Source organism: Hordeum vulgare, chromosome 1H, assembly GCF_904849725.1.
Source record: "Hordeum vulgare subsp. vulgare chromosome 1H, MorexV3_pseudomolecules_assembly, whole genome shotgun sequence".
NCBI lineage: Eukaryota > Viridiplantae > Streptophyta > Magnoliopsida > Poales > Poaceae > Hordeum > Hordeum vulgare.
Genome location: NC_058518.1, coordinates 426178328 through 426194726, shown reverse-complemented (window position 1 = coordinate 426194726; position 16399 = coordinate 426178328).

The following is a 16399-nucleotide window of genomic DNA, read 5'->3' as shown; positions in this document are numbered from 1 at the left end:
CCCCTACGTATCACAGTTGGAGCTTTAGAATAATCCTTTATCCTAGCAGGGTATGGTGGTTTCTCAGTGTAAGCACAAGGAACAACAGGATCACTAAAAGCTATGATTTTCTCCTCAACTAGATTGGTTTTGGCTATCTTGCTTTCTACAGGAGGATGATATTTAAACCACTTCTCTTTGGTAAGATCAACATTGGCAGCAAAAGATTCACATAGAGAAGCTACTATCTCAGATTCAAGTCCATACTTAGCGCTAAAATCTCTAGAAGTGGTTGTCTCAACAAAAGATTTAACGCAATCAAACTGGAAATTCATACCTGAATCCTTACCTTCCTCTAGCTCCCAATCTTCAGAGTTGCGTTTGATTCTCTCCAATAAATTCCACTTGTGATCAATATCCTTCTTCATAAAAGAACCGGCACAAGAAGTGTCAAGCATGGTACAATCTTCATGAGAAAGCCGAGCTTAAAAGTTTTGAGTGATGATTTCTCTCGAGAGCTCATGATTGGGGCATGAATATAACATTGATTTAAGCCTCCCCCAAGCTTGAGCTATGCTTTCCCTGTTACGAGGCCAAAAGTTATAAATAAAGTTCCGATCACGATGTACTAAATGCATAGGATAGAACTTTTGATGAAATTCCAATTTCAACCGATTGTAGCCCCATGATCCAGTATCATCACATAGCCTATACCATGTCAACGCCTTATCCTTCAAAGATAAAGGAAAGACTTTCTTATTTACCTCATCCTCGGGCAAACCTGCAAGCTTAAATAAACCACAAACTTCATCTACATAGATTATATGCAAGTCTGGATGTGAAGATCCATCTCCTGTGAAAGGATTAGCCAACAGTTTCTCAAGCATACCCAAAGGAATTTCATAAAAGATATTTTCAGTAGGTACCTCAGGTTGAGGAGCAACTCCTCGTGCTTCCATTCGTGGTGAAGATACCCCGAACAAACTCCTCATAGGAAGAGTTTCCATAGTGACAAGTGCAATAAATTTCAGCACAGTATAAAGATGTTTCCTTACCAATTTCCACTTACCAAAGGCGCTTCACTCCCTGGCAACGGTGCCAGAAAAGAGTCTTGATGACCCACAAGTATAGGGGATCAATCATAGTCCTTTCGATAAGTAAGAGTGTCAAACCCAACGAGGAGCAGAAGGCTCTGATAAACAGATTTCAGCAAGGTAATAACTGCAAGCACTGAAAGTAGCGGTAACAAGTGATGGTGTAGTCAGGTGAAACATAGCGAGCAAAAAGTAACAAGTAACAAGTAGTAGCAATGGTTCAGCAAGTGGCCCAATCCCTTTTGTAGCAAGGGACAAGCCTGAACAAAGTCTTATAGGAGGGAAAACGCTCCCGAGGACACACGGGAGTTTCTGTCATGCTAGTTTCATCATGTTCATATGATTCGCGTTCGTTACTTTGATAGTTTGATATGTGGGTGGACCGGCGCTTGGGTACTGCCCTTACTTGGACAAGCATCCCACTTATGATTAACCTCTCTCGCAAGCATCCGCAACTACAAAATAAGAATTAAGACAAAGTCTAACCATAGCGTTAAACTAGTGGATCCAAATCAGCCCCTCACGAAGCAACGCATAGACTGGGGTTTAAGCTTCTGTCACTCCAGCAACCCATCATCTACTTACTACTTCCCAATGCCTTCCTCTAGGCCCAAATATGGTGAAGTGTTATGTAGTCGACGTTCACATAACACCTCTAGAGGAAAAACAACATAAAACATATCAAAATACCGAACAAATAACAAATTCACATGACTATTATTAACATGACTTATCCCATGTCCTCGGGAACAAAAGTAACTACTCACAAGACATAATCATAATCATGACCAGAGGTGTAATGAATAGCATCAAGGATCTGAACATAAACTCTTCCACCAAGTAATCCAACAAGCATCAACTACAAAGAGTAATCAACACTACTAGCAACCTTACAAGTACCACTCGGAGTTGCGAGATGAAGATTGGTTACAAGATATGAACTAGGGATTGGAGAGGAGATGGCGCTGATGAATATGTTGATGAAGATGCCTCCCCTCCGACGAGAGGAGTGTTGGTGATGAAGATGGCGACGATTTCCCCCTCCGGTAGGGAAGTTTCCCCGGCAGGATCGTCCTGCCGGAGCTCTAGATTGGATCTGCTCAAGTTCTGCCTCGTGGCGGCGGCGAAACCACGAAAAAGCTCCCTCTTGATTTTTTCCAGACCAGGGCACTTCATATAGCAAAAGAGGGGGGCTAGTAGGCCTTCAGGCAGCCCACAAGCTTGCCCACCGCCACCAGGGGGTGGTGGCGGAGTGGGGGCTTGTGGAGCCCTGGTGGCCCCCCTCCGGTAGTTCTTTCGCGCAGAATTTTTAATATATTCTATAAAAAATCGACGTAAATTTTCAGGGCATTTGGAGATGTGCAGAATAGTGGACCAGGATTTGCTCCTTTTCCAGTCCAGAATTCCAGCTGCCTGAATTCTCCCTCTTCAAATAAACCTTGCAAAATAAGATAGAAAAGGCATAAATATGGTACCACAAGTAATATAACAGCCAAAAAAGCAATAAATATCAACATGAAAGCATGATGCAAAATGGACGTATCAGGGCCCACAAGCCGTGTAGCCGCGGCCACGGGGCCCGCCGCTACCAAGCTTGTGCCCCCCGTGAAGCTCCCCTGCCCTAGCTCTTTCGCCTATATATTCCCTAAAATCCCAGTTAAAATAAGGGCGTCCACGAAACCACTTTTCCGCCGCCGCAAGCTTCCGTTTCCGCGAGATCTCATCTGGAGACCCTTCCCGGTGCCCTGCCAGAGGGGACTTTGGAGCTGGAGGGCTTCTACATCAACATCATTGCCTCTCCAATGACTCGTGAGTAGTCTACTTCAGACCTGCGGGTCCGTAGTTAGTAGCTAGATGGCTTCTTCTCTCTCTTGGATTTTCAATACAAAGTTCTCCATGATCTTCATGGAGATCTATCCGATGTAATCCTCTTTGGCGGTGTGTTTATCGAGATCCGATGAATTGTGGATTTGTGATCAGATTATCTATGAATTATATTTGAGTCTTTGCTGATTTCTTATATGCATGATTTTATATCCTTGTAAGTCTCTCCGAGTCTTGGGTTTTGTTTGGCCAACTAGATCTATGATTCTTGCAATGGGAGAAGTGCTTGGTTTTGGGTTCATACCGTGCGGTGACCTTTCCCAGTGACAGAAGGGGCAGCAAGGCACGCATCGTGTTGTTGCCATCAAGGGTAACAAGATGGGCTTTCATCATAGATTTGAGATTGTCCATCTACATCATGTCATCTTGCTTAAGGCGTTACTCTGTTCTTATGAACTCAATACACTAGATGCATGCTGGATAGCGGTCGACGTGTGGAGTAATAGTAGTAGATGCAGAAAGTATCGGTCTACTTGTTTTGGACGTGATGCCTATATGTATGATCATTGCCATAGATAACGTCATGACTTTGCGTGGTTCTATCAATTGCTCGACAGTAATTCGTTCACCCACCGTCTACTTGCTTTCATGAGAGAAGCCACTAGTGAACGCTACGGCCCCTGGGTCTACTCACAATTATCATCTCAGCTTTTACTTTTACTTTGCTTTGTTTACTTTTTGCTTTCAGTTCTCACTTTGCAAACAATCTATAAGGGATTGACAACCCCTTCATAGCGTTGGGTGCAAGCTCTTTGTGTTTGTGCAGGTACTTGTGACTTGACGCGATCCTCCTACTGGATTGATACCTTGGTTCTCAAATTGAGGGAAATACTTACCGCCATTGTGCTACATCACCCTTTCCTCTTCAAGGGAACACCAACGCAAGGCTCCAAGGCCGCGGGGGAATCCTTTGCATATTTGCCAAGGAAATCACTATAGGCGTAGCCAGCAGCAGAAGGATTTCTAGCGCCGTTGCCGGGGAGAGATCAAGTCAAGATCTATCCAAGTAAGTGTCATAAACTCATCTCTTGCATTTACCTTTTTTGCCAGTTGCCTCTCGTTTTCCTCTCCCCCACTTCACAATTGCTGTTTTCATTTGCCTTTCTCCGTTGCCGTCTTCATTTGCCTTTTCCGTTCTCTTTTGCCCATTTCACTCGCTTACTTCCTGCTCGTTTGTGTGTGGGATAGTCCATCAATGGAAAATCAATTTCAAGCACTCCAAACGATACCCCTGAGAACAAAGTTCTCAATTTCAAGCAGAATGAGGAAGAAAATTTAAAGGACGCTTGGTATAGGATTTGCAATGCTCAAACTAGATCTACTCGTAAGAAATCCACTATCGTTCTTCTTCGCAGTTTTTACGTTGGAATCTCTCCTTGGAATAGGTATATTCTTGATACCATCGTAGGCGGGAATTTTTTGGGGAGCCATACTGTTGACTCCTATGGAGCTATCATGAATTTGGTAGGCTCACCCCCGCTCATGGTTAATGGAACTACCTTGACCTTGGAACACGTGATGCAAAGGCTTGACGCCATTGAAAACAAAATTGCCACAATTGAACTTATTGAGGATTTGGATAGAAAGATCCACAATCAAATTACTCAGTACTGATCCAAAGTGGGAATGGTTTTGAAAAATTTAAGGGAGAAGAAACCTATAGTTAATGATTCCTCTAGAATTGGCAAACTAGAAGATGCCATAACCAACTTGGGTTCCGCTTTTGCCGCTGTGCAAAATCCTCCAAATCTCACTCTCAAAAAGACCGTCAAGTCTGTTTTTGTTCCTAAAGCTAGTGGTGAGTCATCCAATAACGATGAAGATCTTAAGATGATAAATGATCACACTACTTATTGTTTGAGCACCAAAGATGACTATACGTGATTCCATCACCTTATGCCTAGCTAAGGGCGCTTGTTGGGAGGCAACCCAACGAATCTATCCTTTTTCTTTCTGTTTTGTGTTTTCCACACTTTCATAATTCTGTTATGATTGTTTTTTTATGTTTCTTTTGCGTCCGTGCCAAGTGAAACCGTTATGATTAGTCTTGGGAATGATCATTTGATCATGCTGGAAAAGATAGAAACTTTGTGCTCACAAAAAGAATTTTTGTTTTTTTATGTGAGAGCTTTGGAGTTGATTCTTTTTGCTGATGATTGCTATGCAAATTCTTCAGACTATCTTAAGTTTTCAGAATTTTTGAAGTACCATAAGTATACGAAGTATACAAATTGCTACAGACTCGTCTGCTGTTAACAGATTCTGTTTTTGTTGAGTTGGTTGCTTATTTTGATGAAACTATGGATAGCATCGGGGGGTATTAGCCATGGATGATTAAAAATACAGTAACCCAACATCAACATAAGTAGAATTTAAGTTTGCTACAGTACCTAAGGAAGTGGTGATTTGCTTTCTTATACTAATGATATCACGAGTTTCTGTTTAAGTTTCGTGTTGTGAAGTTCTCAAGTTTTGGGTGAAGTTCTTATGGACAAAGAGATAAAGAGTGGCAAGAGCTCAAGCTTGGGGATGCCCAAGGCACCCCAAGTTGATTCAAGGATGCCGAAAAAGCCTAAGCTTGGGGATGCCCCGGGAAGGCATCCCGTCTTTCGTCTTCAATCCATCGGTAACGTTACTTGGGGTTATATTTTTATTCACCACATGTTATGTGTTTTGCTTGGAGCGTCTTGTATTGTAGGAGTCTTTTAATTTTGTTGTGTCACAATCTTCCTTGCTGCACACCTAGACACAGAGACATGCACTCACCGTGATTTTGTCGAGCTTCACTTATATCCTTTTGTTAGGCAATTCAGCTCACATGTGTTTCACTTATATCTTTTGAGCTAGTTGATTTTGCTCTGTGTGCTTCACTTCTATCTTTTGGAGCACAGCAGTGCGTGGCGTGGTAGTTGATCTATGCTATGAAAGTAGTCTCAAAAGGGGTAATTATCCAAAGGGATATGAAAACTTCCACCTTTATGTTCATTGAGTAGTTAGAGAAGTTTGATTCATCTCAATTAGTTTTGAGTTGTGGTTGTGGTAATATTGAAGTTATACTAGTAAGGTGTTGTGGATCTAGAAATACTTGTGTTGAAGTTAGTGATTCCCGTAGCATGCACGTATGGTGAACCGCTATGTGATGAAGTCTGAGCATGATTAGTTTATTGATTGTCATCCTTTGTGTAGCGGTCGGGATCACGCGATGATTTATACCTACCAACCCTTCCCCTAGGAGTTTGCGTTGAATGCTTTGTTTCGATTACTACTAAAACTTTGCAACAAGTATATGAGTTCTTCATAACTAATGTTGAGTCCATGGTTTAGATGCACTTTCACCTTCGACCATCATTATCTTCTTTAGTGTCGTGCAAATTTCGCCGGTGCATAAAACCCACCATTTGCCTCCCTCAAAACAGCCACCATACCTACCTACTATGGCTTTTTCAAAGCCATTCTGAGATATATTGCCATGCAACTAGCACCATGACATGTGCTACAGCTTCTACATTTCCATTGCATGATCATAAGATAGCTAGCATGATGTTTCCATTGATGTCTATGCCATGCTAGATCATTGTCACGGTACACTACCGAAGGCATTCCATATAGAGTCATCATTGCTATAAGTTTTGAGTTGTAAGTGTGATGATCATCATTGATGGAGCATTGTCCCATGTGAGGAAATAAAAGAGGCCAGCGAAGCCCATTTACAAAAAGAGGCCAAAGATGCCCACCAAAATAAAATAAAAAAATAAAAAAAGGGGCCAAAGAGCCCACCAAAAAATGAGAGAAAAAGAGAGGAGGGACAATGCTACTATCTCCTTTCCACACTTGTGCTTCATATTAAGCACCATGATCTTCATGATTGAGAGTCTCTCGTTTTGTCACCACCATATAGCTAGTGGGAAATTTTCATTATATAACTTGGCTTATATATTCCAATGATGGGCTTCCCCAAAATTGCCTTAGGTCTTCGTGAGCAAGCAAGTTGGATGCACACCCACCAGTTTTCTTTAAGAGCTTTCACATACTCTTAGCTCTAGTGCATCATTTGTATGGCAATCCCTACTCATTCACATTGATATATGTTGATGAGCATCTCCATAGCTCATTGATATGCCTAGTCAATGTGACCATCTTCTCCTTGTTTGCCTTGCAACCTCCACCACACTCCATTCCACTTATAGTGCTAAAACCATGGCTCACGCTCATGTATTGCGTGAGAGTTGAAAAAGTTTGAGAAAGTAAAGATGTGAAAACGATTACTTGGCCAATACCGAGGTTGTGCATGATTTAAATTCGTTGTGCAAGGATGATAGAGCATAGCCAGACTATATGATTTTGTAGGGATAACTTTCTTTTGGCCTTGTTATTTTGAAAGTTCATAATTACCTTGCTAGTTTGCTTGAAGTATTATTGTCTCCACGTCAATAGGAAACTATTGTTTTGAATCTAACGGATCTGAACATTCATGTCACATAAGAGGAGTTACAAAGGACATCTATGCTAGGTAGCATGAAAGCATCAAAAATTCATTCTTTATCACTTCCCTACTCGAGGACGAGCAAGGAGTTAAGCTTGGGGATGCTTGATACGTCTCAAACGTATCTATAATTTTTGATGGTTTCATGATGTTATCTTGTCAACTTTGGATGTTTTATATACCTTTTATATATTTTTTGGGACTAACTTATTAATTCAGTGCCAAGTGTCAGTTCCTGTTTTTTTCTGTGTTTTTGACTCTTTTCAGATCTGATTTTGGAACGGAGTCCAAACGGAATAAAATCCCCGAAATGAATTTTTCCAGAACAGAAGAAGATCGGGGGACTTGAGGGCCAAGGCACGAGGCCCACAGGGGGCCCACAAGCCCTGTAGCAGCGGCCAGGGGGGCCCGCGGCTACCAAGCTTGTGGCCCCCCTGGAGCTCCCGTGCCCTAGCTCTTTTGCCTATATATTCCCTAAAATCCCAGAAAAAATAAGGGCGTCCACAAACCACTTTTCCACCGACGCAAGCTTCCGTTTCCGCGAGATCTCTTCTGGAGACCCTTCCCGGTGCCCTGTCGGAGGGGACTTTGGAGCTGGAGGGATTCTACATCAACATCATTGCCTCTCCAATGACTCGTGAGTAGTCTACTTCAGACCTACGGGTCCGTAGTTAGTAGCTAGATGGCTTCTTCTCTCTCTTGGATCTTCAATAAAAAGTTCTCCATGATCTTCATGGAGATCTATCCGATGTAATCCTATTTGGCGGTGTGTTTGTCGAGATCCGATGCATTGTGGATTTGTGATCAGATTATCTATGAATTATATTTGAGTCTTTGTTGATTTCTTATATGCATGATTTGATATCCTTGTAAGTCTCTCCGAGTCTTGGGTTTTTGTTTGGCCAACTAGATCTATGATTCTTGCAATGGGAGAAGTGCTTGGTTTTGGGTTCATACCGTGCGGTGACCTTTCCCAGTGACAGAAGGAGCAGCAAGGCATGCATCGTGTTGTTGCCATCAAGGGTAACAAGATGGGATTTCATCATAGATTTGAGATTGTCCATCTACATCATGTCATCTTTCTTAAGGCGTTACTCTGTTCTTATGAACTCAATACACTAGATGCATGCTGGATAGCGGTCGACGTGTGGAGTAACAGTAGTAGATGCAGAAAGTATCGGTCTACTTGTTTTGGACGTGATGCCTATATGTATGATCATTGCCATAGATAAAGTCATGACTTTGCGCGGTTCTATCAATTGCTCGACAGTAATTCGTTCACCCACCATCTACTTGCTTTCATGAGAGAAGCCACTAGTGAACACTACGGCCCCCGGGTCTACTCACAATTATCATCTCAGCTCTTACTTTTACTTTGCTTTGTTTACTTTTTGCTTTCAGTTCTTACTTTGCAAATAATCTATAAGGGATTGACAACCCCTTCATAGCGTTGGGTGCAAGCTCTTTGTGTTTGTGCAGGTACTTGTGACTTGACGCGATCCTCCTACTGGATTGATACCTTGGTTCTCAAACTGAGGGAAATACTTAATGCCGCTGTGCTACATCACCCTTTCCTCTTCAAGGGAACACCAACGCAAGGCTCCAAGGCCGCGGGGGAATCCTTTGCATATTTATCAAGGAAATCCCTATAGGCGTAGCCAGCAGCAATTGACAACCCCTTTATAGCGTTGGGTGCAAGCTCTTTTGTGTTGCGCAGGTACTCTGGACTTGACGACATTCTCCTACTGGATTGATACCTTGGTTCTCAAACTGAGGGAAATACTTACTGCTCCTGTGCTGCATCACCCTTTCCTCTTCAAGGGAAAAACCAACGCAAGCCAAGTCTCCGTCAACGTGCCAATTTCCGGTGCTGTTGTTTAACAAGTAGCAGGGCACGGGGGCAAGGGGCCACGAGGGCGTGCGCAACAGCGTGGGGCGACATAGTGACGAGGGGCGCGCAGAGGCGACGAGCGATGGCACTGAGGGGCACATGCAACGACGAGGAGCGACAACACCAAAGGACGCGCGTGTTTTGTCTCCAACGTATCCATAACTTTTGCTTGTTCCATGCTATTATATTATCATTCCAGGATACTTTATGACTAATTATTTACCATCTTATATTGTTTTTTAGCACTAACCGATTGACCTAGTGCCTAGTGTCAGTTCCTGTTTTTTTTGTCTTTTTTGTTTCACAGAAATCCATATCAAACGGACTCCAAACGCACTAAGAATTTATTGAGTTTTTTTTGGAATATATGTGTATTTTGGGAGTCAGAATCAACACAAGACGGTGCCCGGGGGTCCCACAAGCTAATAGGACACGGCCCAGGGGGCGCGCCCTCAGAGCTTGTGGACAGCCCTTAAGTCGGTTGGATCTCTCCTTTGACCGCAAGAAAGATAATTTTTTGATAAAAATCCCCTCAAAAGTTTAGCCCAATAGGAGTTAAGGATCTATGGATATTTAAGAAACGGTGAAGGGCCAGAAAGTAGGTCCCGAAAACAGGAGAGAAACAGGGGATGCTGCCCTCTGGGTGCCATGGCGGTCATGGACCAGAGGAGAAACCCTCTTCCCACCTAGGGAGGAGGCAAGGGAAGAAGAAGGGGGGCTCACTTCCCCTCTCTCCCGGTAGCACCGGAGCACCGTCGGGGCAACCGTCGTGACGGCGATCTACACCAACAACTTCGCCGCCGTCACCACCAACTCTCTCCTCCTCTATGCAACGATGTAAAACCTCTCTTCCCCACTGTAATCTCTACTTAAACATGGTGCCTAATGCTATATATTATTATCCAATGATGTGTGGCTATCTTGTGATGTTTGAGTAGATTTATTTTGTCCTACGGGTTAATTGTGATATGATGTTATTGATATGAGTTGTATGTTGATACGGTGCCGCCCTAAGGTGCCTTCCCTCATGCGCACACATGAAGGATTAATGCTGGAAGCTTTGCAATATGTTCATGATTCGCTTATAGTGGGTGGCTAGACTGACAGAATCTCGGGCAAGTAACATACCGAAGGACAAAGGGAATGGTATACAGGATTGTGTGAATCCTTGACATAGAGGTTCAACCGATAAGATCTTCGTGGAATATGTAGGATCCAATATGGATGTTCAGGTCCCACTATTGGATATTGATCGGAGAGTGTCTCGACCATGTCTGCATAGTTCTCGAACCCGCAGGGTATGCACACTTAAGGTTCGATGGCGTTTCTGTATAGTTGAGTTATTGGTGTTGGTGGTCGAAGGTTGTTCGGAGTCCCGGCTGAGATCATGGACGTCACGAGGAGCTCCAAAATGGTACGGAGGTAAATATTGATATATAGGAAGTCCCGTTATTGTCACTCGAAAAGTTCCGGGCTCATCGATAGTGTACCGGGAGTGCCGGGAGGGTACGGGGGGACCACCCGGAGGGGTGTGACGACCCAAGAGCCTCGTGGGCTGTGAGAAGAGGTGGACCAGCCCCTGGTGGGTTGGCCAAAGCCTCTCTCAAAGGTCCATGCGGCTAGGAGAAGAGATAAAAGGTAAAGGGCTTTTAAAATGAAGGGAAGAACAGTCCTCAGAAAGTATTGTTATATTTGCTGTTTCAAGATAATTGTTTATTATCAATGCTATAATTGTATTGAATGAAAGCATAGATACATGTGTGGATATATAGACAAAACAATGTCCCTAGCAAGCCTCTAGTTGGCTAGCCAGTTGATCAAGGATGGTTAAGGTTTTCTGACCATATGCAAGTGTTGTCACATGATAACTAGATCACATCATTAGGAGAATCAAGTGATGGACTAGACCCAAACTGTAAACATAGCATGTGATCGTGTCATTTTGTTGCTATTGTTTTCTGCGTGTCAAGTATTCATTCCTATGACCATGAGATCATGTAACTCACTGACACGGGAGGAATACCTTGTGTGTATCAAACGTCACAACGTTACTGGGTGGCTATAAAGATGCTCTACAGGTATCTCCGAAGGTGTCCATTGAGTTAGCATGGATCAAGACTGGCATTTGTCACTCCGCGTGACGGAGATGTATCTCGGGGCCCACTCGGTAATACAACATCACATATAAGCCTTGCAAGCAATGTGACTCAAGTGTAAGTCAGGGGATCTTGTATTACGGAACGAGTAAAGAGACTTGCCGGTAATGAGATTGAAATAGGTATAGGGATATCGACGATCAAATCTCGGGCAAGTAACATACCGAAGGACAAAGGGAATGTTATACGGGATTATATGAATCCTTGGCACAAAGGTTCAACCGATAAGATCTTCATAGAATATGTAGGATCCAATATGGACATCCAGGTCCCGCTATTGGATATTGACCGAGGAGTGTCTCGGGTCATGTCTGCATAGGTCTCAAACCCGCAGGGTCTGCACACTGAAGGTTCGTTGACGTTTTAGTATAGTTGAGTTATATGTGTTGGTGACCGAAGGTTGTTTGGAGTCTCGGATGAGATCACCGACGTCACGAGGGTTTGCGGAATGGTCTGGAAATGAAGATTGATATATAGGATGGTTTCATTTGGTCACCGGAAAGATTTCAGACATTACCAGCAGTGTACCGGGAGTGACGAATGGGTTCCGGGTATTCACTGGGAGGGGCCCACCCACCCGGGAGTGAACCCAGTAACCCTAGGGTGGCGCACCAGCCCTTAATGGCCTGGTGAGGCCAGCCCAAGAGGTTTATGGCGCCACAAGAGAAAAATACCAAAGGAAAAGAAAAAACAAGGAAAGAGGGAGGTGGGAAGGAAGGAGTGGACTCCTTCCTCCAAACCAAATTGGGGTGGGAGTCCACCTCCTCCCTTCGGCCAGCGCCCTTGGGGCTCCCTTGAGCCACAAAGCTAGCCCTCCCATTCTCCTATATATATTGGTGGTTTTAGGGCTTTTGAGACACAACTTTGCCACGTGCAACTCAAACTTATACCACGTAGTTCTTCCTCTAGATCAGAGTTCTGCGGAGCTCGGGCGGAGCCCTGCAGGAGTAGATCATCACCACCACCGGTGCACCGTCACGCTGCCGGAGAACTCATCTACTTCTCCGTCTCTCTTGCTGGATCAAGAAGGCCGAGATCGTCATCGAGCTGTACGTGTACTGAACGCGGAGGTGCCGTCCGTTCGGTGCTAGATCGGAACGGATCGTGGGACGACAGTGATTTGAATCACGAAGCTGTACTACTACATCAACCACGTTTCTTAACGATTCCCCCTTAGCGATCTACAAGGGTATGTGGATACAATCTCCCTCTCGTAGATGAACATCACCATGATAGGTCTTCGTGTGCGTAGGAATTTTTTTGTCTCCCATGCAACGTTCACCAACAAGTAGTACACTGCTACTGCAACAAAAGACCTTCCAACGGCGCCAGAAATAGGAGTGTTGCTTGATACTCCTCAGCAACGGCACGAGGAATCCTTCAGCTGCAGTTACGCCTTAAGGGACTTCCTAGGCAAGTATGCAAAGGATTTCCCCCGTGGCCTTGGAGCCTTGCATTTGTGTTCCCTTGAAGCGGAAAGGGTGATGTAGTGTAGCGGTGGTAAGTACTTCTCTCAGTTTGAGAACCAAGGTATCAATCCAGTGGAGGAGTATCTCAAGATCCTGCACAAACACAAAAGCTTGCACCCAACGCTGCGAGGGGTTGTCAATCCCTTATAGATTGTTTGTCAAGTGAGGACTGAAAGGAACAAAGTAACAAAGCAAAGTAAAAGAGGAGGTGTAAACGATGGATGTGAATAGACCCGGGGGCCGTAGTGTTTACTAGTGGCTTCTCTCATGAAAGCAAGTAGACGGTGGGTGAACAAATTACTGTCGAGCAATTGATAGAACCGCACAAAGTCGTGACGATATCTATGCAATGATTTTTTCTATAGGCATCACATCCGAAACAAGTAGACCGATACTTTCTGCATCTACTACTATTACTCCACACATCGACCGCTATCCATCATGCATCTAGTGTATTAAGTCCATAAGAACAGAGTAACGCCTTAAGCAAGATGACATGATGTAGAGGGATAATCTCAAACCAATTATAAAAACCCCATCTTTTTACCCTTGATGGGAACTACTTGATGTGTGCCTTGCTGCCCCTACTGTCACTGGGAAAGGTCACCACATGGTAGAACCCAAAACAAAGCACTTCTCCCATTGCAAGAATCATAGATCCAGTTGGCCAAACAAAACCCAAGACTCAGAGAGACTTACAAGGATATCAAATCATGCATATAAGAAATCAGCAAAGACTCAAATATATATCATAGATAATATGATCACAAATCCACAATTCATCGGATCTCGACAAACACACCGCCAAAGAGGATTACATCGGATAGATCTCCATGAAGATCATGGAGAACTTTGTATTGAAAATCCAAGAGAGAGAAGAAGCCATCTAGCTACAAACTATGGACTCGTAGGTCTGAAGTGAACTACTCACGAGTCATTGGAGGGGCGATGATGATGATGATGAAGAAGCCCTCCAACTCCAAAGTCCCCTCCGGCAGGGCGCCGGGAAGGGTCTCCAGATGAGATCTCGCGGAAACGGAAGCTTGCGGCGGTGAAAAGTATTTTTGAGGCTCCCCTGATTTTTTGCGGAATATTTGGGAATTTATAGGCCAAAGACCTAGGTCAGGGGGCGGCCAGGGAGGCCACAAGCAAAATTAGATCTGAAAAGAGTCAAAAACACGGAAAAAACAGGAACTGGCACTTGACACTGAATTAATAAGTTAGTCCCAAAAAAGATATAAAAGGTACATAAAAACAAAGAAGACAAGATAACAACGTGAAACCATCAAAAATTATAGATATGTTTGAGACGTATCAAGCATCCCCAAGCTTAACTCCTGCTCGTCCTCGAGTAGGGAAGTGATAAGAATGAATTTTTGATGCTTTCATGCTACCTAGCATAGGTGTCCTTTGTAATTCCTCTTATGTGACGTGAATGTTCACATCCATTAGATTCAAAACAATAGCTTGTTGTTGACGTGGAAACAATAATAATTCAAGCAAACTAGCAAAGTAATCATGAACTTTCAAAATAACAAGGCCAAAAGAAAGTTATCCCTACAAAAGCATATAGTCTGGCTATGCTCTATCATCATTGCACAACGAATTTAAATCACACAACCCTGGTATTGGCCAAGTAATTGTTTCACACCTTTACTTTTTCAAACATTTTCAACTCTCACGCAATACATGAGTGTGAGCCATGGTTATAGCACTATAGATGGTGTGGAATGTAGTGGAGGTTGCAAGACAAAAAAGGAGAAGATAGTCACATTAACTAGGCATATCAATGAGATGTGGAGATGCTCATCAATAGATATCAATGTGAATGAGTAGGGATTGCCATACAAATGATGCACTAGAGCTACGAGTATGCGAAAGCTCTTAAAGAAAACTAGTGGGTGTGCATCCAACTTGCTTGCTCACGAAGACCTAAGGCAATTTTGAGGAAGCCTATCATTGGAATATACAAGCCAAGTTATATAATGAAAATTTACGACTAGCTATATAGTGGTGACAAAACGAGAGACTCTCAATCATGAAGATCATGGTGCTTAATATGCACAACTGTGGAAAAAGTGGTAGCATTGTCCCTTCTCTCTTTTTCTCTCATTTTCTTTGGTGGGCTCTTTGGCCTATTTTTTTTATGGGCTTCTTTGGACACTTTTATTTCCTCACATGGGACAATGCTCCATTAATGATGATCATCACACTTTCAACTCAAAACTTAGAGCAATTACGACTCTATATGGAATGCCTTCGGTAGTGTACCGTGGCAATGATCTAGCATGGCATAGACATCAATGGAAACATCATGCTAGCTATATTACGATCATGCAAAGGCTAAGTAGACGTGGTGGCACATGTCATGGTGGTAGTTGCATGGCAATATATCTCGGAGTGACTTTGAAAAAGCCATAGTAGGTAGGTATGGTGGCTTTTTGAGGGAGGCTAATGGTGGGTTTTGTGCACCGACGAAAGTTGCACGGCACTAAGGAGATAGTGATGGTGGAAGGTGAAAGTGCATATAAACCATGGACTCAACATTAGTCATGAAGAACTCATATACTTGTTGCAAAAGTTTTATTAGTAATCGAAACAAAGCATTCAACGCATACTCCTAGGGGAAGGGTTGGTAGGTATAAACCATCGCGTGATCCCGACCGCCACGCAAAGGATGACAATCAATATACTAATCATGCTCAGGTTTAATCACATAGCGGTTCACCATACGTGCATGATACATGAATCACTAACTTCAACACAAGTATTTCTAGATCCACAACACCTTTCTAGCATGACTTCAATATTACGATAACCACAACTCAAAACTAATTGAGATGAATCAAACTTCTCTAACTATTCAATGCACATGAAGGTGGAAGTTTTCATATCCCTTTGGATAACTACCCCTTTTGGGACTACTTCAAAGCATAGATCAACTACCAAGCCACGCACCGCTGTGCTCTAAAAGATATAAGTGAAGCACATGGAGCAAAAGTATCTAGCTCAAAATATATAAGTGAAGCACATGTGAGCTGAATTTGTCTACCAAAAGATATAAGTGAAGCTCGACAAAATCACGGTGTGTGCATGTCTCTCACTCTAGGTGTGCAGCAAGGATGATTGTGACACAACAAAAATAAAAGACTCCTACGATACAAGACACTCCAAGCAAAAACACATAACATGTGGTGAATAAAAATATAGCCCCAAGTAACGTTACCGATGGATTGAAGATGAGAGAGGGGATGCCTTCCCGGGGCATCCCCAAGCTTAGGCTTTTATGGCATCCTTGAATCTCTTGGGGTGCCTTGGGCATCCCCAAGCTTGAGCTCTTGCCACTCTTTATCTCTTTGTCCATAAGAACTTCACCCAAAACTTGAAAACTTCACTACACGAAACTTAAACAGGAACTCGTGATAACATTAGTACAAGAAAGC